Source organism: Phyllobates terribilis, unplaced genomic scaffold (assembly GCF_046119375.1).
Source record: "Phyllobates terribilis strain yellow unplaced genomic scaffold, ASM4611937v1 Scaffold_7__3_contigs__length_470593459, whole genome shotgun sequence".
NCBI classification, from domain to species: Eukaryota; Metazoa; Chordata; class Amphibia; order Anura; family Dendrobatidae; genus Phyllobates; species Phyllobates terribilis.
In genome coordinates this window covers 83,653,426-83,677,208 of record NW_027362767.1, presented here as the reverse complement: position 1 = coordinate 83,677,208, position 23,783 = coordinate 83,653,426, and the positions used below count along the sequence as shown (strand labels likewise).

Genomic DNA, 23,783 nt, shown 5'->3' with positions numbered 1-23,783 from the left:
TCAGTAAATAACCAACTGATGTGTCCTGTATTTCTGCAGAAGTAGACCAACACAAATATACTGGGGAATGTCAGAAACCGTGGCTCTTTAATGTACTGATACTATTGAAGTGATTAGCACTGGGAAGGATAGCAGAGCAACTGTGCAAATTCAGATTATCTGCAGTCACCCCATCATCCCATGTACTGGTGGTTTCTGAGATTCCACACTGTCCTTCATGTATTTTATTATTCTAGACCTAAACAGTTCCCCAGAGGCTGGAATACAAAAACTGAAGACCTTGATGAGACTCAGAAGTTTGCAAAAAGGGATGGATGGATAAACTGTGTAAGAAGTGTTACGGCCTGTTCACATGTCAGTTTTGCCTACATCAAAGTTGTCTACTTTGGGACGTGTCTATAGTTAACCATGCGCCCAGGGTATGCCTAAAAAAATGTTCTTTTGGCATACACAGGGCTGGTATAGTTTGACATTCAATAACACTGTAGCAGAAAGCGAACTCTGCTAACCTTATCTTATGCAGAGTAAGGGTATGTTCATGTAGCACCCTGAGGATTCGGCTGCTACAGGGGTATTGCACCTCAACCCAGAGGTGTGATATTCCACTCCCGGGTAAGGATGGAGTGTGGAACTGAGCTCGGTAGGCTGCATGCACTACATACATCCCATTTCCGAGGAACAGACCAACGGTACTCCCACTTAGAAATGTGCAGGTACGACCGAGTCTGTTCCTGGCTGGAGTGGGAGGGGGGTGGAACATCCCATGTAGTGTAGGGGCAGATAGGGGGAGCAGTCTGGGTAGTGATAGGAGCTCATTGGGTGCTGGTCACCTGAGCTCACACATAGAGGGATATATAAGGTGGGCACCAACTAGAATCAGGGTCAGTTGTAGAGAACAAGTCAGTTGGAGAGGAGCCTGTCTGATGCAGAGAACAAATCAGCAGAGAGAAGGAAACAGCAGCCCTGGAGAGAGAGAGAGTGGAGCAGAGAAAGACCCAGAGGGGGAAGACTGAAGGGACCCAAGAACCCAAATTAGAGCACCGGGTGAGGAGTCAGCAAAAGGGTACCGGAACCCAAACTGGTGGGGGTAAAAACAATCCCCAGCCAGAGACCGGAGGCCGTGGGCAGCATCTGCCACGGTCACCCACCACATTCACCCCGAAGGCACACCACATGAAGGGTCAGGGAACCCAAGGCCAAGGGTGTCCCAACAGCAGGCCCGAGGGAGCTGGACCTAGGTGGATCACTGGTGGGGACGGCTGAAGAAAGGACAGAGGGAGAGCTCAGGGCCACGCTCCGGACTTGTTTGGGGGTTGGCTGGATCCAGGACCTGGTGGACGCAGCACGGCTCGGGTGGTCACTAGCAGCTGGAGTGACCAGTACAACATCTGCAGTAAGTAAACACCCTAAACTGCACTACCCGACTCTGTCTTCATTGCCGTCTGCACTACACCACCACAACCCCCATCCTCTGCACCTGTCCCCCCTGAGGCTATACCCCTCCCGTTGGGGGTTATCTCATCAAGCTGCGCACCCACCATCAGCCTCAGCGGACCCTGCTGCAGCGGCGGCCACAGTGACCGCATCACAACGGGTGGCGTAGTCGACACAAAAGAACTTTAGTAACATCTGTAGAACTGCCACATCACACTGAGCTTGACGCCCTGGGCACGGGACCGGGTCACAGCCGCTCGGAGACTACAACCCCCCCATCTGATCCGGTGCCGGGTATTCCCCTCAAAAAGGAATATGTCCCAGGGGGCGCGTCATTCACACACAGCGTTTTTGTTGCGGCTTTTTGTGCACCAAAAACCAAAGTGTTGGTGTGACGCTGAGTCACTTCTCCCAGACAAACCGTGAGTCCGGGTAGTTAAGGAGTCCGAGATCAAAACGCAGGAGGGTATGTCATAAACAGAGGGAAGAGACAAAGTCGTAGTCAGGTAACGGTCCGAGGTCAAAATACAAGGAAGATAGTGGATCAGAACAAAGGGGTTAAACAGATGGATGGTCTGAACAAGGTCCAAGATCAGGCAAAGAAAGATCAACAAACAGAACACAAGTCACAGAGCGACAAACTACACAAAAGCTGAATATACGTCTGACAGAGGTCTGGGACTAACAGTCTAGCTAAGTAGCCGGACAATCACCTGGGACAATGAACATCTGGAACCAGCACCTCCCAGTCTTAGATTGGATGGCCGAGCTGTCAATCAAAACACCAACAGTTCAGCAAGCCCCTGATGCAGACTAGACATTGAGCTGTCAATCAAAGTACTGACAACTTCAGCACGCCCCTGTACCAGATTGGACAGCTGAGCCGTCAGTAACTGCATCCCAGACACAGTGAGGGGTGGAACCATGACAGTTGGCAGGAAAAACACTGCGTGCAGTACACAAGTTTTTACTTGCATTTTTGCAGCACTGAAACAATTGACATGCTGTGGATTTCAAAAAACAACCAACAGCTCAAAATCGCAAGCAAAAAAAAAGCAGCGTGTGAATGAGATTTGTGAAGTCTCATTTACTTTTCTGGTACTGTAAAATGCAGCTTTTTTTTCTGCGGGGGAAAAAACTACTGCAAAAAACGCCATGTGTGAACTTCTCCAACACCATGAAAAAAAATAAACATGCAGCATAGTATTTTTTTTTTTAATAATGGGAGTTTCCGGTAAGTATACTGGTCCTAGAGAGGGGCGTTAATGTAGTAAGATCTTTTCTGATCATTCACGGTTGCAGAATTTGGCAGATTTTCTGTTTTTGATTTCAGGAAAGCTGAAATAAAAGGTTGTTACATAAAATGAGAATAATGGAACTCGGGAAAAATATGAGTTTTTGATTCAATTACAGTTTCAGTGATGGGAAACAGAGGCTGGTGGTTATTAAAGGAATACACTGTGATTGGGTGACAGGATATGTGCACACAACACCTTTTTCAGGGGGATATAGCCCGATACATGCCTGAAAAAGCTCTCCGAAGATGCTCAAACTAATGAAAATTGCATTTTTTTTTTAATAACAATTTCTGTGCACATGTTCAGACTTTTGAGTGTCCTTTTTTCCGCTTCAGGTTTCCAGAGACATCAAGCGGTTAAAAGAAATGATCAGACCATTCTTCACATATTTTCCGCTCTGATGATGCTTTATACTTAATAATACAAGTCAATGGGAAGGCTCAAAAGAAGCCTGGAAGACTGGCTTCAGAAACTGCTAGCGGTTTCTTGATTGTTGAATGTAGAAAAAATACGACTGGAAAATGCCAGTAACAAAACGACCCATGAATGATAGAAAAACGCAGGTTGTCCAAAAAAAAACAAAACAAAGCAAATGCTCAGGAAACAACTGAAGGGATGCAAGAAAAAATACGCTTCAGGACAAAAAATGCCGAAGTGCCCTGAAGCATCTTGCTCTTGAAAAACTAGGCAGGTTTGCCAGAGTTTAAAAGATGTAGTGTGCACACACCCTTGACTGAAGGCTACCAAAGGGGGGTCAGTGTTGGGCCTTCTTCTTTCTAATATACAATATTATTGATTTACTGGAGGACATACAGAGTATAATTTCAGTATTTTCAGATGCTATTAAGCTCTTCAACGTATTCAACACAGAGGAGGATAATTTAATTTTACAGAGGGATTTATGTAAGCTGGAGTCTTGGACTAAGAAGTTGCAATTGAAGCTTAATGTAAATAAATGTAAAGTCAAGCACTTGGGCTGTGGAAATAAAATGTATAATTATGTATTAAATGTTAACAATGGATAAACCACTGAAAATTACATGGGTCTGTTGACGGACAACAAACTTAACTTTAGTAACCAGCGTCGGGCAGCTGCCGCCAAGGCAAAAAATTCATAGGCTGCATTAAAGGAGGCATAGATGCTCATGACAAGAACATACTTTTTCCACTATACAAGTCACTAGTCAGGCCACACTTTTATACACGGGATACCAAAATTGTACACCGTATTCAAAGAAGGACAATGCTGAACTAGAACGGGTGTAGAGAAGAACAGCCAATATTATTAGGGGAATGGGAGGACTGCGATACCAAGACAGGTTGTCAAATTTGGGATTATTCAGTTTAGATAAATAAAGGCTTAGGGGTGATTTTATTACAATGTACAGAGATATTTTTAACGATCATTTTACACTGAGGCCTCCAACGATGACCAGGGGTATCCTTTATGTCTAGAGGAATGAAGGTTTAACCATCATCACACATGGTGATTCTTTAATGTAAGAGCAGTGAGACTATGGTACTTTCGGCCACATGATGTTATGTCTGATTCACTAAACAAAACTTCAAAGAGGGTCTGGATGCCTTTTTTGAAAAATGTTTTACAGGTTATGGCACTATATTCTGTGATAGGGCGTTCATCCAGGGAACAATTCTGATTGTATGTGGAGTCCGGAAAGAAGTTTTTCCCTAATTTCAATTAGTACCTGTCTCATTGATTTTTTTCCTTCCTCTGGTTCAAGATGTTAGGTTATAGAAAAACCAAAGAAGTGAGTCGGAACATGTTAGTATAAGTGTAATGTATAGGTACACATTCACACAGTGGCCATTTAACAGACAGAACATAGGATGAAAACTAAATGAGCAAATAACCTACAGTAAACAAATAGTAATAGTTCATGCAAATAACATAGAGTATTTAATTCACTATTTTGATCAAAAAAGCATAAGTCATTCCACAGCGACACGGTGTACCCAATAAGAAAGGATCCTAACTCTTGTAGTTCACCTCATTATGTATCAACAGACGTCAGAATAGATGGAGACAGAGCAGGACCCAGGCCGGACTGACTTTTTATTTATTTACTGCAAGGTATTTGTGCATATTGTTTATATCCTAGGTTCTGTCTGCTAAATGGCCACAGTGTGAATGTGGACACGTTGCACTTATACTAATGTGCGTCAGCTCACTTCTTTATTTTTTTGTACTTTTGCACATATAGGGATGTGGCTCCTACTTTTTGGGCTGTGCATCTTGTCCATATAGCATTCCAAGGACAGGAGTTTAGACAGTCAATTATGAGATCTGCTGACACATAGCGAGGTGAACAACACGAGTTAGGGACCATCCTGATTGGGGTCACCTTGTCGTGGTGGGATGACTTTTACGCTTTTTTGATCAAAACTGTGTCAGCTACGTACCCTATGTTATTTACATATACTACTTTTTAGTGATTTACTTACTGCAGGGTATTTACGCATTTTGATTTTATCCTAGCTTCTGTATGTTAAGTTACAGGATTTGATAATTTTTTCAACCTTAAAACTATAAAATCTGTAAAGTTATATCAGATTTAAATGGGAAATCTCAAAGGAACAAGAAAATCTACACTGTAGGGAATATTCACACCGAGTTCTTTTATGTGGATCTTGAAGCAGCTTCAAAATCAAAAGTTGTTTGTAGGTAAAAAAGCTGAACATACCCTTAGGTCGATGATCCCATCAAACAACTCCCTATACCTCAGATTCCTGGAAGCTTGTGTGTATAACATAGAGATATTGGGGTCACTTGAAGTCCTGCAACTTGTGAGCTATGTTGACAAGCACAGACATATATAGGATTAAAATGATATGTCCTCCATACTTATGAGGGCAATGCAAAACAATAAAACAACAAAGCAGGTGTTTCTCTGATGCCCTCCGAGGTCAACAGATGTCTAGAATAAAAGAGAAACCAGAGAGGCTGAGCTGAATGTGTCCATCACTGAGACATGGCAGGAAAACAAAGCACAGGCATCTTTACACTTACTTTGCTGTGACCTGGGATCATTATTTACCTTGTTAAAAAGAGACAGCAACTTCCATGGTCTGTCTCTTTTCACACCATCAAAAAAACGAAAACAAAGGAAACTGCTCTGTCCACCCTCCAGACCTCAGTGGTGAGGGTATCTACAGATATTTATTCCAGGGGGTTACAGCTGGTGGGGGAGGACAAGTCTCATTTCTAGATGTACTAAAACTCTCCTGGGAGTACACATTGGATAATCATTGGCTGAAAAGTGCGATTTTTCTGATTGTTTGGCATTTGGGGTTGATTAGATTCATGGTATTCCAAGTGGTGTGCATTTTTTTTCATCTGATGATACTTGTATGTGCACATTCCTATATGTTTGTAATGCTATTACCCAAGAGTTTTCCTGATTGGTGATCCCATGTCTGTAGACCCTTTCATTCTGGATAGCCAAACATATTGGGATAGATTTATTATTGTGAGTGTGCCTCAACTATTATTATTATTACGCCATTTATATCATGGCACTTTACATGTGAAAAGGGGTATACATAATAAAAAAAACAAGTACAATAATCTTGAACAAAACGAGTCACTGACTGGTACAGGAGGAGAGAGGACCCTGCCCGCGAGGGCTCACAATCTACAAGGGATGGGTGAGGATACAGTAGGTGGGGGCAGAGCTGTTCGTGTAGTGGTATGGTGGTGCGAGGGTTACTGCAGGTTGTAGGCTTATCGGAAGAAGTAACAATGTGCCAAATCTTGGTGTGTTTTGGCACACTTGTTTTAGACTTTTCAAAAGGAGAAAAAAATGACACCCTACTTATTAGCGCCCTTGCACGCTTTTACCAGGCAGTGCACAATATGAATGCTCCTCTTACATCCAAGGTCAGAGAGCTGGTCAAAAAAAAAGTCTTCTGTAAGCTACCACCGTAATACAGAATATTGTATGAATGTTCTCATTGTATAGAATTCCAATAAATTTGTGTGAGACTGAAATAGTACATAAAAGCTCATATTATCCTCACTTATTATAAAAAATCCCCTTTCTGCAATTACCATCTAAGTAAACACGATAGGGGAAAGGATGGAGACTAGAACTTGTGAATGCGTGCAAGGAGTCCTTTTGGTTTATCCTTATGGGACACAGGCATTCTAAAGATAAAACGCCAATTCTATAATTTGAGTAGAAACGCTAGTATCTTGCTGAAAACAATTACCAAATCCTCTTCCTACCATACAAAGAACTCGTAAAGTCTTCTGTGGGAGCCAGGAGAGAAGCTCTTGAGAAACTGACCTACTTGGTGCCACTTTTTCCTTTACTCTAAACATTTCCATTTATAAGACAGATTGTAAATTCTTGACCTCTTCCATAATGGTAGTCATAGTAGACCCTAATTGGCCACTATTCTGCGTGTATACCGAAATCAACTGAAAGTGAGTCAGTCTTTTAGTTTTGGGGCACCATTTCCAGTTCCCACCTATTTCTGTGCTCAAAATATATATTTTTTTGTTGATCGTGCCTTCAGCAAGCAGAAAAATTCGTCAACTGACCTCAGACAAAATATATTAATATTATATTAATGACCTATGTATCCAGTCATGGAAGCTAAAGCTCAGAGGTGCTCCTGACATAGCAAGGTCCGTCTCTATCTCCTATCTATGCCCATCAGAGGAAGAGTTGTGTCCAGGCTTGTGTTCATGGGAAGAGGTAAGGCACATTCTTCTTGGCTGGAAGTATTGTTGGTACGCAGACCTGGACTTCATCCAGAGGGATCATTGTGCTTGGTGTGGCATGTTTATTACCAGGGGGTATTAATGTGTGTATGTTATCTGTGATAAAAGAGGAAGAGTGGTGGGGGGAGATGGTCAACCATATCCTGTCCTAGATGGGGGGAGGGAAAGGTAATGAGCTGCACAGGAGGAGGGGAAAGCATCAGGTACTGGCTGCAGACGAGGTTATGAACTTTCTCTAAAAGATGGGTGAAGTGGATGCAAGAAAAGATCTCTACTGCAGATGATGCTATTGTGTGGGCTACAGATGGTCATAGATGGATCCTTTTTGCTAAAAGCAATCACTGATACAAAACTTTCGGTCACTGTTCAATAAATTAAATCTTCATGCAATTTGCTACTAAATGTATTGAGTATTCAATGTGTCCAATACTTTGAATATCACATGACATGAATCAGATTAATGGACAACAACCCATTAATATATCCAAAATATGTTTTCTTACGACTCTAAGGTCTTCATTTGATTGTACTCAATAGCTTTCTTTCCATACATGCACCTATTGCCATAGAACGTAAGATTCAAAAAGTTGTGCTGCATCTTGAGTCCTCCATGGTAAAGAGTTCATTGTAGTGATTTAGCCTTTTATTGGTTCCAATGTTGCCTATGACGCGCCCCCTGGGCCGTGGGGTACTCTGTAGCTGGGCCAGTCGATGCTGGGGGATGTCACGGTGGCAGTGACCCGGTCCGTGACCCAGGGCGGTCAATTATCGGGAAAGTAAAAGGGGAATTAAGTTTTTATAGAGATAATGTTCGTGACGCCACCTGTGGTATGCGGCTATATGGAGCCGCCGCTGCGGTGCAGATCCCCTGGAGCTGATGGTGACGCAGCAGAGTTGGTTCAGCTCTCCACAGGCAGAGATAAGCTCCAGGGCAGTGTAGTGATGATTTGATGTGGTAGATGTTGCTGTGCCGTGTAGGTGATGGCGCGGATAATGACCAGTCCACAGCTTAATGACGGTTTCCTCTTATCTTTACTTGCGGTTTGTTAAGTAGAGAGGGGGAAAGGGTACTAACTAGTAGTAGAGGTCCGGGCGGCCTGGGAGCAAGTTGGGGATCCACCTCGCCAGGTGAATTTGTAGGCCTTCCCTCTGTGCTAATCTCTTTGGCCCTGCTGCTTGAAGTTTTGCTGCGGCCCTTGTCCCTGACTAAAACGTCTTTTTCCTCACCCGTATGGCAGGCAGCTCGGGCCTTCCTCAAGTGTCGCTCCCACGTGGCGGTGCTGGGCCCTATAGTGCTGCTGTGTTGCCGGGCGTCTGATGGGGCCAGGATACCATCAGTCTCCTGCCCTCCGTATTCTGCTGTTGGGCCTTCAGTGCCCCACAACCTCGGACTTCGGTGTCCAGTTCTTCTGCACTTCTCTCCTCTGGGGTGAGCTTGTACACAGTTCCCTTCCCCAGGTCCTTCCTCGTCGCTCTCCTGTCTTCAACTCCTCTCAACTCACTCTTACTAACCCCGCCTCCAGATTCCAGTTTTAAGGCGAGGAGCAGCCCTTTCTGGTCTGGAGCCAGGAAAGTGTTGTATGCTGTGCGGTAAGACGACTCGCTCGGCCACTTGGGGAAGTAGACTCATGAACCCAGGTTTTTTTTGCAGGCTTTATTAGCAGCATAAAGCTCTGTACTCCAGCAAAATAAATACAGCCTTACTTGGCTAAACCACAAAAACAAAAGATAAACTATAGCACAGTCCATATATGTGTGTGCGGTTCGCCCACACAGGTTATGTCCAGCCTTCAGCTCCCTCCTGAGCTATGGCTGTCCAGTCTGGAGACCTTGCCTCTCCAAACACAACTCAAAGGAAAACAGGACTGAACATTTAAACGTTGCTCAGCCACTCCCGGAGGTGGAGGTATAGGGAATGACGTCCCTCTCATCACTATGTCATTCCCCTAAAACCACGCCCTTTAAGTGAATTAACCCACCAGTATATAACATGCTGGCAGAAAATCCATTGGTTTCAGTTCACACAGGCTAGCAACCTGTGCGACACATACTTCCCCTCATATACCATACCAGTGACTCTGTCACAGCTGGTATACCTCCTTGCTTCCATGCATGGCATCACCCCTTGTGAGGGAGGCAATGCCACTGTGGCAACCGGACCCCTGGGGTGCCACACCTATAGCAATTGCACAACTCTTTACCATGTAACATAGGTCACGCATGATGATATCACATGGCGATGTATTCCGTATCAGATGCCATGAAGATTAGCTTTGCAAAGATCATTAGATAACTTGTGATGGGTACTCTGGGTGACATCTAAGGGTGAAACACTGATTTGGGGCCTTTAGAGGCTTAGTCTCTAGGGTACCTTGGGCTGACACGAACTGCTGAAGAAATAATGAGGTAAAAATTTAGAAAATAAGTACATTCCCTTTGCTTAGTTTAGAAATTATAGGAAGGGGTTGCACTTCTTAATCCAAACATGTTTTGTCTAACATTTTAAAGGGAATCTGTCACCACATTTGACCCATCTAAAATATTAATATGGGTATACAAGTTATAGACTGCTGAAAAAAAGTCCTGCATGTATGCCTCATATCAGAGGCCTTGTTGTTGATAAATCATCATATTTAAGCACTTTATATAAATGACCTCTTGCAGGCTCTGCGGAGGACGCTGCCTGGAAGATAACTGCCTCCAGAGATTATTATACATGAAGGGGGAGTTACCAGTGTGATGTGTGATGGCCGCTCTCTGCTCTTCTGATCTCACTGCAGAGCTGTGCGTGACTATAACTGCAGGTTCCTTTCAGCTTCCATCTCATAGGCAGACAGGGTTGCAATATTGTTTGCAAAAAATGTGTTTGCAAGAAGACGACAAAGTTCATTTCTCCTGTTCTGTGTTACTTGTCTCACACTGGTAACTCCCCCTTCATGTAAAATAAGCTCTGGAGGCAGTTATCATCCAGGCAGCGTCCACCCCAGAGCCTGGAAGAGGTCGTTTATATAAAGTGATAAAAGATTATTTATCCTCAACAAGTCATCTGATTTCAGGCATACGGGTATCACTCTTATCAGCAGTCTTTAACCTGTATGCCCATATTAATAGTTTAGATAGGTTAAATGTGGTGACAGATTCAGTTTAAAAATTAAGGACATTCCTAAAACTTTTGCACAAGCCATCAATGTGTCCGATATTAAAGAAGCACTCCTCCCATCAAACTTTTTATCCTCTTAATATACTATAATCATCAAATTATATAACACTGTGAACTTACAATTGCTCATTTTGCCTTTCTATCCAGCTAATTCTTCTCTTTTCCATTAGGTCTATGACATCAAAACTGACTAGCTGAATCCTGCTAAGCTCTATGGAGAAATAGGAAGACTCTTTCCTGCAGGAGTCATCCCGCTCTTCAACTCCTGACCCAGTTGCTCCACTCCTCCTCCTGCCAGGGACATTTGCAGTGATGACTCATGCACTGAAAATTGAACTCCTGTTTCTACATAGAGCTTAGAAGGATTCAGCTAGTCAGCTTTTAATCACGTGATGTTATAGACCTAATGGAAAAGAGAAGAATTAGCTGGGTAGAAAGGCAAAATGAGCAATTGTGAGTACACAGTGCTATATAATATGATGACTGCAATATAGGAGGATAAAAATATTGATGAGTGCTTCTTTAACCCCTTCACGACATTAAAAACCGTTGCATTGTAACAATAAAATAGGTGATCCCTGTGTATATGGGTTATTTATTTCTCTATGTTGGTTCCCATAAATAGGATGGTGCCCTCCTTTTCCTTTTGCAAATCTGGTTTCGCTGTAATCGCACAGACCTGAAGAATAAAGTCGTCTAATCATTTATATCGCATGAGGAACGGCGTAAAAAATAAATAAAAGCAATTCTTGATCTGCTGTTGATTTAATCATTCTGTCTTTCAAAGATCGCATTATGACTCAGCTCACATTTATCCTGCGCTCTGCGCTGAGCACTTACACTGGAGTTTCCATGTAAATCTCTGAAATACGTGATTCAGACAGAACCACTGGCGGAAAATTCCATATAGTGAGGCAGATGGAGACACTGGACTCCATCTGGCCTGTGATCTATCAGTGTCCCTCTTTTTAGGCGCGCATTAAATCGCGGACTGCCACAGTTTTGTGCACTTCTGAAAAGAAGAACAACGCTGAACAGAGGTCAAATGCAGTCCAGAATAACTCTGCTGCCTGATTATAGTGGATGGATCCCTCAAGGATTTCATCTGAACCACGTCATTCAGAGATTTAGATGATAACCCCAATATAAGTGCTCAGCGTAGAGCGCAGGATAAATGCGATCCAAAATGTTATGTAAATTGTTCCCATTAAAAGCTTCAACTCAATCCATGAAAAAGTAAGTCCCAACTCAGGTCCGTCATCTGTTAATAGAAATATAGGGGGCTTCCACGTTACTGTTAGTACAAATGCTCTGGAAAAACGAAATGGCTTCTCGCCCCCCAAAAGAAATCCAGTGAATTCTGTGCTGCCAAATCCAAATACTCCCCTCCCTTCTGTGCTCCAGTGTGCCTAAACCACATTTTGTGTCTACATGTTTAGCATTTCTGTAGCGATGAGAACCTGCATAATTTACGGGTGTATGTCTCCAGAAGCACGAGCTGTACATTACAATGTACTGGGCACTACAGTGGCATATTTGCAATTTTCACTCGGCAACATTCACTGCTGCTTGTTTCTGGAAAACACCCATGGAGTCAATCGTTACTACCTCTGTAGATCAATTCCTAGAGGTAATTTCCAAAATGGGGTCACTTAAGAGGGAATGGCACCCGCAAACCATAACAAAATCTGCACTATAATACGATGCTCCTTCACTTTTGAGCTTTGCACTGTGCCTCAAAAGTAGTTTTTGACCATATATGGGGTATTGGCGCACACAGGATAAATTGCGTAACAAATTGAACCATTAATTTTCTCCTTTTATCCCTTTTGAAAGCTAAAAACTTGGGGCTAAAGCAATATTTTAGTGGAAATAAATGGTAATTTTCCATTTACTCAGCCTAATGTTACACAATTCTGTGAATCGCATGAAGGTTGAAAATGCTCACTACACCCCTAGATGAATTCCTCAAGAGCTGTAGTTTCTAAAATGAGGTCACTTGTGGGGGTTTATGCTGTTTTGGTCATGTCAGGGGCTCTTCAAATGTGACATGGCATCTGCAGTCTATTCCAGCTCCAGAATTCAGTTGGTGGTGCTTCCCTTTTGAGCCTTGCCATGCGCTCAAACAGTAGTTTTCCACCATATATGGAGCATCAGTGTACTTAGAAGAGAAATTGCACAACAAATCGTATGGTCCATTTTCTCCTGTTACTCTTGAGAAAATGAAACATTTGAGGCAAAACCAACATTTTTGTGGGAAAAATGTATTTCTTCATGGCTCAACGTTATAACATTCTGTGAAGCACCTGTGGGTGTTCAAATTGCTCACGCATCTAGACAAGTTTTTTGAGGGATGTTGTTTCCAAAATAGGGTCATTTGTGGGGGGTTTCCACTATTTAGGCGCATCAGGGGCTTTGCAAACGCTATATAACGTCCGCTATCGATTCCAGCCAATTTTTGCGTTTCAAAAGTCAAATGGTGCCCCTTCCCCGCCGAGCCCTGCTGTGCGCTCAAACCACACATGTATAACCCCGCTCGCACCACTGATTGGCTGCTTTCTGACAGTTTGGCAACTTTCTGTGTACACTGTAATCAGTGGTGGGGTTATACAAAGCTCATGAATATGGAGGACTACATGGCAGCAACTTTACTATTTCTCTAGTGATCAAATCAGTTATATCAGCAGGAGATTATTAAAACTACAGCAAGAATTCCAAAAAGTGATACATCGCTGGAATCAGGGTCTCTGCTCTTACATTATGCTGCTTACAGATTAGATGGCAAAAACCTGGTGACCGATTCCCTTTAAAAAAACATATATATCTTAATGCAGAAGATGTTTGTGCATCATCGCAATTACATATCCTCTAGCTCAATGATAATGATCAGTTTTTATGCTTACAGGAAAAGCAACTTAATGACTGCAAGAGAATAAAATAAATGTACTAGTTAAAAAAAAAAATAAAAATCTTTATCCGTAGGTGCACACTGTGTGACCATGACCACTATAAAATCTAGTTTTTAGAAGGTAAAGTGTCTGAGGGGTTAAGGATTAGTCATCTTGGTGTCTCCATGCCTAATAAATTCTAGAGCTCTGATTTTCCAATAGAGACAAGTCTGTTAGGATTTTGCAATGAAGTGTATGATTAGGATGGAAAAACAAGCATAGGCGCTGTGCGACTTGCGCCGGGCCATGTGCATATAAGTGTGTATACAATAGCGAACATGATAAATTTAAATAAAAATGTCAGGAGACTGTCAATCTGTTTTACACATTAGCTCCTGGCAAGTATAAAACTGTTGAAGCATAAGCAAGTGATTGTTCTCACAAATGTCTGTATTCTGGGTGTAAAACAAGGAGACCAGTCAAAATACAGCAATATATTCCAGACCACTTGTACAAATGCTTTGCCTCATTGAATCTCTTGCAAATATTCCCTTGTTTGTGCTCCCTGCTTACCCTCCTGTCTTATCATTACATCATGCTTTCTTCTATGTCCTTAGAACGCTCGTTCCTTACTTATTGATATATTTGGTAGGCAGGTTTGCTTATCCCTTTGCTGCCTTTCATAAAGTAACACAAAACATAGAATAGACGCAAAAAAAAAGAAAAATCCCAGCCCTTCTTCCCTTGACATCCGTTTTTTTTTTGTTTTTTTTGCATATGAGACAAAGCGAACTGCTTTTTATCAGTGTACTTGAAAATCCAAATTTATATTCATTTTAGTTCACTTCTGTTTTTGTACCATTAGTGTGTCATATGTTTTTCTTACAGTGGGTACGGAAACTATTCAGACCCCTTTAAATTTTTCACTTTTTGTTTCATTACAGCCATTTGGTAAATTCTAAAAAGTTCATTTTTTTTCTCATTAAAGTACACTCTGCACCCCATCTTCACTGAAAAAAAAACAGACATGGAGAAATGTTTGCAAATTTATAAAAGAAAAACGTTCTATGAGAAAGTCACCGGCTGACACGTTTGCCGGCGGCTTATTTAAGGGAGTACAATGCAATTGGCAGCCTGAAATCGGACACGCCTGATCGACATAACTCCCACCCTCATACACATTAGACCACACAGGTCAGACTTTGGCCCGCAGGGTGATTATATTTGGCCTCCGACGCTGACACATCTCCCCCATTATACTGTATGGAGGACTATGTGGGGCTCATTATTCTGTAAGAAGAAATATATGGGGCCCATTAAACTGTATGGAGGACTATGAGGGGCCATTATACTGTATGGAGGACTATGTGGGGCCCATTATACTGTATGGAGGACTATGTGGGGCCATTATACTGTATGGAGGACTATGTGGGGCCATTATACTGTATGGAGGACTATGTGGGGGCCTTTATTCTGTATGGAGGACTATGTGGGGCCCATTATACTGTATGGAGGACTATGTGGGGCACATTATACTGTATAGAGGACTATGTGGGGGTCTTTATTCTGTATTGAGGACTATGTGGGGCCCATTATACTGTATTGAGGACTATGTGGGGCCCATTATACTGTATAGAGGACTATGTGGGGCCCATTATACTGTATGGAGGACTATGTGGGGGCTATTATTTTGTATAGTGGACTATGTGGGGCCCATTACACTGTATGGTGAACTATGTGGGGCCCATTACTCTGTATGGTGGACTATGTTGGGCTTATTATTCTGTATGGAGGACTATGTGGGGCCCATTATACTATATGGAGGACTATGTGGGGCCCATTATTCTGTATGGAGGACTATGTGGGGCCCATTATTCTGTATGGAGGACTATGTGGGGCCCATTATACTGTATGGAGGACTATGTGGGGCCCATTATACTGTATGGAGGACTATGTGGGGCCCATTATACTGTATGGAGGACTATGTGGGGCCCATTATACTGTATGGAGGACTATGTGGGGCCCATTATACTGTATGGAGGGCTGTTAATAGATATCAAGGTTGGCCCGCGACTTTGTTCAAGTTTTTTATTTTGGCCCTCTCTGTATGTGAGTTTGACATCCCTGCATTAGACTGTCGGCTGAACCCGTCAATATTGGTGGGTTCAATAGACATGAGTTTAATATGTATGGCCAGCTTAAGAACAAAAAAAATTATTTATCTGACCAAAAGTTAAGGGAGAATATTTCTCCTTCTGGAGAGTGCCAAACCGGCATAAAGAGACTTATAGGCCATCAATATGCTTTGCACTTAGGATAAAAAGCCAAACCAGACACTCCATTTGCTGACACATGTTTCAGGGTGTTTGCTCCTCATAAGTGATGTGGCAAGGCTCATTAAAGGGTTGATATTGACTTTTAAGATTGTTACCCCCAATATGTGGAAATAGAGTTCCAGTCATATTGTTATGATCTGCTACAAGCACTAAGGAAAGACAGGAGATCTGTCCCTACAATAGAACTAAGCTGGATCCCTACGATGTAACGGGGAACCTGATCCTGCGATCAGACCCGCTAAAGTCCTCGGCTAGTCTCAACGAAGACCTATAGATGTGAGGAAGGGATCCCTACAAGAACCACGGACTGGGAGAAAGACTGACACCTCCTAGCAGAAATTGTAGCAGAAATAAGACAAACAAACAACATAGAATATGGAGGTCCGAAGACCAAGCTAAACAGACTGAGAAAGGTAACAGAGCACCAAGCTAGCTCAAGAGTAGAAATTACAATGAAGTCCAGCAAGGCCAGGAGGGCGGAGCCGGATTAAATAGGCAAAAAAGGTCATGTGACCAGCAAACTAGAAAAAACCTAACAGGAGAGTTCTAACACATATAGCTCTCTGAAGAGGCTATTTGCTTATTTATCTGACTGGTCGCAGATCGTCATCGGCTCATATTAAGCTAGCCATATTTCTTTTTAATGGCCGATAGTTGGACGAAAAAAAAATTCAGACAGTAATAATCTCTCATTTGAAAAATGTTCCCCGAAAGATCAATCATTTGTTGTCCGATATAACTGAACATGTATGGCAAGGTTGAAGGACTGGTTGATGGCCAGTGTGGATTAAAATGCGGGTGTGTAGGTGTAACAATCCTTCACCAGATGATCTTTCATTCAATGTTGGTCAGACATCAAACTACACATCTTAAATGTGCACAGCCACCTTAAGAGAGAATGTATGTGACGATAACATTGACGTGTTCCAATAAAACTATGTATCATCCACTATGCAAAGAATATCTGTCAAAGGGCTAACTACGGGGAGTTATTATGCTTTATAAAGAAACCCAATGGGCAGTTCCCCCAATTGCTCATGTATTACTCTGTGTGACTGATTTTCACATCCTGGGCACCTAGGCAGGGATCACATCACGTTTCAGCCACCTTCATGACTCCATTCGGGGTTTTGTTTAAATTCCAGAAAAACTGGATTCTGACGGAATCGGCAACGGAGCGATTCTCTATAATTAGGTTAGTAAAGGAAAATGGGCCTCCTGCTCTGCTGGTATCGACCCGATCAAGGATTCAAACAACCATAGCTAGTAGCCATGTGGTTTATTTTCTACATGTTTCGAAGTAATCCAATTACTTTTTGTTTTTTCCTGAAGAAAAAGTTGGATTATTTTGAAACGCGTAGAAAATAAACTGCATTGCTACTACCTATGGTTGTTTGAATCCTTGATCGGATCCAACCAACAGCGCAGGAGACCCGTTTCCTTTCCTAGCCTGATACTACATTGAATCTTCCAACCCGAGGTGCTGCAGCAGCTGGGATTCCATTTATCTATGCTATTTTATTGTGTCTCACACAACTGATCCAGATGAGCAAAACGGAATATATGAGCAATACTGTTATCCGGATAAAAACCCTATTGCGCTATCTTGTTCCCTAGTTACTTTTCTATCCACTATAATGAAGCAGACAGAATCCCTTTGCCTGACGTCCGTTCCGGAGGTGTCCATCTGCTTTAAAGAGGCAAAAAAGGGTGTCACATTAATAAGTGCAAAGTGACTGTATCTAGCTTATTATAGAGAATTACTCCATTGGGGGTTCTATATGAATCCCAATTTTTCAGGGTTTTACAGATTGAGATTCTGATTTGGCTTCCTAAGTTATATGACAAGGCTTGTTAAAGGGTCGATATTGACTTTTAAAAGTGCTACTTCCAATAGGTGGCGCTAGAGTTCCAGTCCTCTTCCTCTCTAAAGAGACAATTCGCATATTTAATTTCCCAGAGGAGTATTGCAAGGCTTAAGTCTCCTCACCTTGGCATGCCAGGCTTGACATGTCACTCTCCGCAAGGAGAAACCTTACCCCTTGGATCCCAGACAAAAGGCCCAAAGAATTCACACGCGTGTGGCTGAAACGTGTTGTGAACCAGGCTATATATTTTACATTATTTTACACTTTGGTTATGGGTTTCTCCACAGAAGGGAAGGTGCTGATGACACACAAACTGTAGCTCCAGTGGTTCTAAACTATGGACTATCGTAACATGCTGTGTGCATATGCCGCAGGAGATTAAATTCTCTTTTTTTATGAAGAGTACTTAAAATGCACGTTTATTTTACTAACTAGCTAAAGAAACTAAACTAAAGAAAATGTCAAGTCACTGAAGCTTCATTATGAGCAGAAAGTCAATGAAATTTGAACAGGAAGATGCAGTCACATTATATGCAGCAGATTCCTAGGAAACGCAAATATACAGATCCGGACTTTACAGATTAGTGGCTGCAGTTATAGTCACATATTTTTAAGGATGAATTGGATAAAACAAAATGAGATTTGTATCCAAAAGCCAAACAGTGAGGAAGGCCAAGTAGGCAGCCTTCTAGGGCACCAGTGGGTGGGGAGGGACCCTGTTACAGATACATATCGCAAGCCTGCACTGAAAACTGGAGGGAATAGTTGGGTATCTTTTATTATGAATAAGAATAGGGGATAGTGGGACTAGGAATAATAATAATATTTTTTATTTCTATAGCACCAACATATTCGGCAGCACTTTACATTTTAGAGGGGACTTGTACAGACAATAAAAGACATTACAGAATAACAATAATCACATAAATCAACAGATACCAGGAGGAGTGAGGACCCTGCTCGCAAGCTTACAATCTATGAGGAAATAGGGGAGACATGAAAGGTGGACGGTAACAATTGCTTGTGTTGTACGGTCAACCATCAATGTAATAAAAAGGGCAATCCGTTAATGCTAAATGAACCAGTCACTAACCAGTATTTGAACAAGTACAGACACAGTAGCCTATTAAGTGATGGGGTGTGTGAACAGAAGATACGAGGGACCTGATTTGGAAGGAAGTTTTGTTTGGGGGGGGGGGTGGAGGGATAGTTAAATAGGTGAGGTAAGGTGATAGGCCAGTCTAAAGAAATGCGTTTTTAGGGCATACTTAAAACTGTGGGTATTGGGTATTAATCGAAGAGTCCTGGGTAGTGAATTCCAAAGACTTGGCGCAGCACGTGAGAAGTTTTGGAGACAGGAGTGGCAAGTCCTGATTATTGAGGATGTTAATCTTAGGTCATTATCAGAACAGAGGGCACAGGTAGGGTGATGAGAGAGGAGATATAGGGCAGTGCTGAAGCATGGAGCGCTTTGTGGGTGAGGGTGTTGAGTTTATATTGAACTCCATATCGGATGGGTAACTAGTGCAACGACTGGCACAGGGTGGAGGCATCGGTGTAGCGGTTGGCAAGGAATATGATCCTGGCTGCTGCATTTAGGATGGATTGGAGAGGGGAAAGTTTAGTAAGAGGGAGACCGATTAGTAGAGAGTTGCAGTAGTCCGGACGAGAATGAATCACAGCGACAGTAAGAGTTTTTGTAGAGTAGAAGTTAAGAAAAGGTCGAATTCTAGAAATGTTTTTAAGGTGTAGATGACATGAGCGGATGAGTGATTGATTGGATCTGGGGAGAGAAGGAAAGATCTTAATCAAGTATAACCCCAAGACAGCGGGCTTGTTGCTGGGGAGTAGTGGTGGAGCCACACACGGAGATGGCAATATTGGGCATAGGTAGATTAGTGGAGCGAGGAAACACAAGAAGTTCAGTTTTTGATGGGTTCAGTTTCAGATAGAATGAAGACATAATGTTAGAGACAGCGTAAAGATAATCACTGGTGTTTTGTAATAATTCAGGGGTGAGGTTAGGAGACGATGTGTATAATTGGGTGTCATCAGCATAGAGATGGTACTGAAAACCGAATCTACTAATTGTTTGTCCAATAGGGGTGGTGTGTAAGGAGAAGAGGAGGGGGCCTAGGATCGATCCTTGAGGAACCCCGACAGTAAGGGGAAAAGGGGAGGAAGAACAGCCAGCAAAAGATACAGTGAAGGAGCGGTCAGGTAGGAGGAGAACCAGGATAGAACAGTGTCCTTGAGCCCGATAGAGCGTAGCATAGTGAGGAGGAGCTGCTGATCCACAGTGTCAAATGCTGCAGAGAGATCCAGGAGAATCAGCAGGGAGCAGTGACCTTTGGATTTAGCTGTTAGTAGATCATTAGAGAATTTAGTGAGGGCAGTTTCAGAGAAGTGTAAAGAGCGGGTTGTAGAGGGTCAAGAAGAGAGTAATCTGAGAGATAGCAGATTAGACGGGCGTACACCAAGCGTTCCAGGAGTTTAGAGTTGAAGGGAAAATTAGACACAGGTCTGTAGGAGACGAGAGTCTATTAGAAAGTGATTAAATAATCTCATCCCACAGTTATCATAATGAATTCTAGGGTTCACAGTTCAAGGTTCATTCTGAAATCCCTGCCCTATGCACCAAAACAGCTTGTCTACCCCAAAATAAATGCCAAGGTTTCAAAAACGGGCCCATACACATTAGATGTATAGCCCAATCCTTTTATTTTTAAGGGAGATAAGCTGCTGTCAGAGGTGTATGCTGAAAACACAGGATCACTCGGCCGAGCTCTCATGTGTATGGGGAAGCCGGGAAAGAATGGTCGTCCAAAAGACAGCTATCTCATATGTATGGTCAGCCTAACGTGAACCTGCTAAAAATGTTTACCCCTCCCCTCTTTTTAAAGCTTAGCCAGCCAATCCCTTTATGACCCCAAAGCAATGTTCTAGCAGGGAGAAATCACCATTTTGAAGTAGTGTCTGGAAGTGTGTTGTGCCATGAAGATGCACTTGCAGCTTCTTAGCCTCGCGCTGTATTTCCTATCTAACAGCACCTTCCCCAGACTGATTGACAGGTAAGTGGCCATGTGCCAGGGCAAACGACCTGTCAATCAGCCAGTGGAGGGTGCTGCTAGGTAGGAAATACAGCGCGAGGCTGAGAAGCTGTAAGTGCATCGTCACACCCCAATGTACTTCCAAATACAACTTAAAAATTTTCCCTTCTGGAGAAGTGCTTTGTGGTCATAAAGGGATTGACTGGCTTAGCTTTTAAAGAGATACACTGTCATATAAATGATTGGGTGCGGATAATAATTTCTGAAAGGTTTCGTTTTAAGTATTACATATGGCTATGTATAATTATCGCGACACCAGCACTCGCATGTTGATAGGGCAGTATAGCAATGCATATTGTGCTTTTATTATTATTAGTTTTTATTCTTGCTAAATCACTCTCTCTAATGCCCACAGCACAGGTAAAGCAATAGCCTGAAGACCTGACAACAAGAAGATAAGAAGATAGTGGATATTTCCAGAGCAATAGCATAAGAAGGTATGTACAAGTCAGTGGCCATACAGAGTATAAGCCTGGAGCAGGATTAAACCAAGATTGTGCAATGAACAGCAAGCAATTATCATTTTATTAAGGATCCAGCCGCTCTATAAAATGTCGGCATACCATCTGATTTACTCTGGAGACTCATCCACTCCACACAACAGGGGCTATTACAATAATGATCAGTGGGTCACAGATGGCCCTACTGGATCACTCCACCGAGCAGAGAAGCACATATTATACATGGGAGTTTTTAGAGCTGTAACAAAGTTTTAGACAAGATCCTGGTCTGACAAGTTACCGTACTACTCTTCTGGAATGGGGAATCCAAATAGTCATATCCTACATAGGGCACAAGTTTTGTTTTCGAAGACTAAAAGGAATTATTCTTATGTCTGCATCTCTTCTAAATCTTTAATGACAAATATACAAATATGATGCAACCAAGGCTTAATGTTAATATGAAAATGGAAGAAAATGTTTGACACTGCCAAGTGCAAGGGAACTAAACTGGAGTAAGAATTTGCAGCATTAAAAACTTTGAAATTCAAGTTCAGACCTCCATCCACTGTAGAAAAAAAGCGGTGTGACCCTTCCAATTTTGGCGGTATTGGCCAACCATATAATATAATATGTTTGGGAGTCTCCCAAATGTTCTCTGACAGATGATGTTTGGGCAGAGAAGAAACTGGCTTGTTGAGTTTTGAGTTTGGCGTGGAGGTAAGCCTCTACCAGAGGAGTCTGGCATTACTACATATGGGGGAGTCGCGAGAGATGGCTGTTAGTGTACCATCATTCAGCCAACAGCTACCTAATGTGTATGACCTGCTTTACACATGGAGAGATGGTGGTGCGATATTGAAGTCCATTGCAATGAACCTGTTACTGGTCAAGGAAGCTCATTACAGCGTGCTATTTGACAGGGTCCTCACACTGGAGGCCTGGTGGGCAATGTTAATACTCCCTGGATCGTATTTATTTCCATATTTTAGTGACTTTATTTCCAGGTTGAGACCATAATAAAGCACACTGAACCGCCCCCACCACTCCTGACAATCCCTATTTTAGTGCATACATGTATTCTCAATTCAATAACCGTTCTGGAGCATCTTTTATCAGGTCTCTATATTATGCCATTCCTCAGTTATTCCTCCCCCACAGGTAATATTCTGAAACTCTTGCAATAGTTTTGTACATTGCTATGTTTTGGGACAGCATGTTGGCCTGGTTGGTTAATTGTGGCTGTGAAGCTTCCTATGCACAGTAGATTAATGCCAGTATCAAAGAGTTCATTTGACAGTCTAATGTGTATTGAGTCCCCTAACAGATTATGTTGGGGCGAAAAGGATCTAACATGTCCAATTTAGGACTGCCAATCTTTTTTTTTCTTCTAGAGATTGGCTGTCGGCAGAGATATCCAGCAGCGTGTCTCATAGAGAACATGTACTGATCAGCCGAGTGCGTCCTGCTGTGTATGAGAGAGATGGGCGAGAGAGCTGTTGGCCGAACCATCGTGTGGCCAACAGTTATCTTAAGTGTATTGTGGGCTTAAGGCATTGTAACTATTTATCCATCATATGGCATCGGGTTTATCAGTTGTTGCACTGGATTGGTTTTAGAGTCAAATCAGAAGACGCTACAAGTTGCATTTTCAGATCTGGTTATAGACACCAACACGGTGCACAACTTTGCATCAGTTGTGTCCAGCTCTGTCTTATAAAACAACAACTGATAAATGGGAATTCGGACTAATCACTGCAAAATCTGCATGACATCTAGTTCAAAAGCAAGAGAAAAGCAGTTGGCACCTCTGCATGAGGATATATTTTTCATGCACAATACCTGCAGATTATGATCGACAAACATACTAGTAGGTGAAATGAAATTAGCCAACGTTTCTACCCGAGACTGGCATATTAGGCTGCGGACCCTAATGGAGGCAGGGACCAAAGTGAGTGAATATATACTTTTTAGTGGATAAAGATGAGCATGGCTTGATATTTAAAATATGTCCACAATTCTTATTTGCTGCTAAACATACTTTGCATCATAATTGTTATATATGACTTACTGTAGTTGGCAATGTTGCCTTGTGACACTAGGATCATAGGATTTTAAAGGGCCAAAGACGCGATCTGCATGGAATGTCTAGCTTTTCTCTATGATTATCTTGGTTTCCCCTTACATAATCATTGCACTGGCGAACACAGATAAAAAAAAGGGCCCCTGGGGGCAAGAGCAATATATATGGGCCATTTTGCAGTCCAATACCTCATTATAATGCACAATTCCACCTGCTTGGAGGTGGATGTGACCCCCTCACCTCTTGGACCCCTGTGTAGTTGCACAGGTTGCACCAGTCGTATGCCCACCTCTGTATCATGATGTTTGTAATTTTACCTGAAAATGCTGTATAGGGTTTTACAACCCAGCCCCAAATATATTGACTCGTTAATCTAGCCTAATATGTACCTATCCTCTGTGTCTATCTATCGCCCCATA

The 23,783-nt window shown here is 42.5% G+C and overlaps 1 protein-coding gene and 1 long non-coding RNA gene across 2 annotated transcripts in view; one reads left to right on the top strand and one right to left on the bottom strand.

Annotated features, from left to right (window-relative positions):
* Positions 1–21,280, top strand: part of LOC141153777 (uncharacterized) — a 140,232-nt gene extending 118,952 nt beyond the window's left edge. Inside the window, exon 3 of the long non-coding RNA XR_012247353.1 lies at positions 21,197–21,280. This is a non-coding gene — a long non-coding RNA (uncharacterized lncRNA). The remainder of the gene's footprint in view (positions 1–21,196) is intronic.
* SMOC1 (SPARC related modular calcium binding 1) overlaps positions 1–23,783 on the bottom strand; it is a 301,635-nt gene that overhangs the window by 271,730 nt on the left and 6,122 nt on the right. The gene's annotated exons all lie outside the window — the stretch shown is intronic.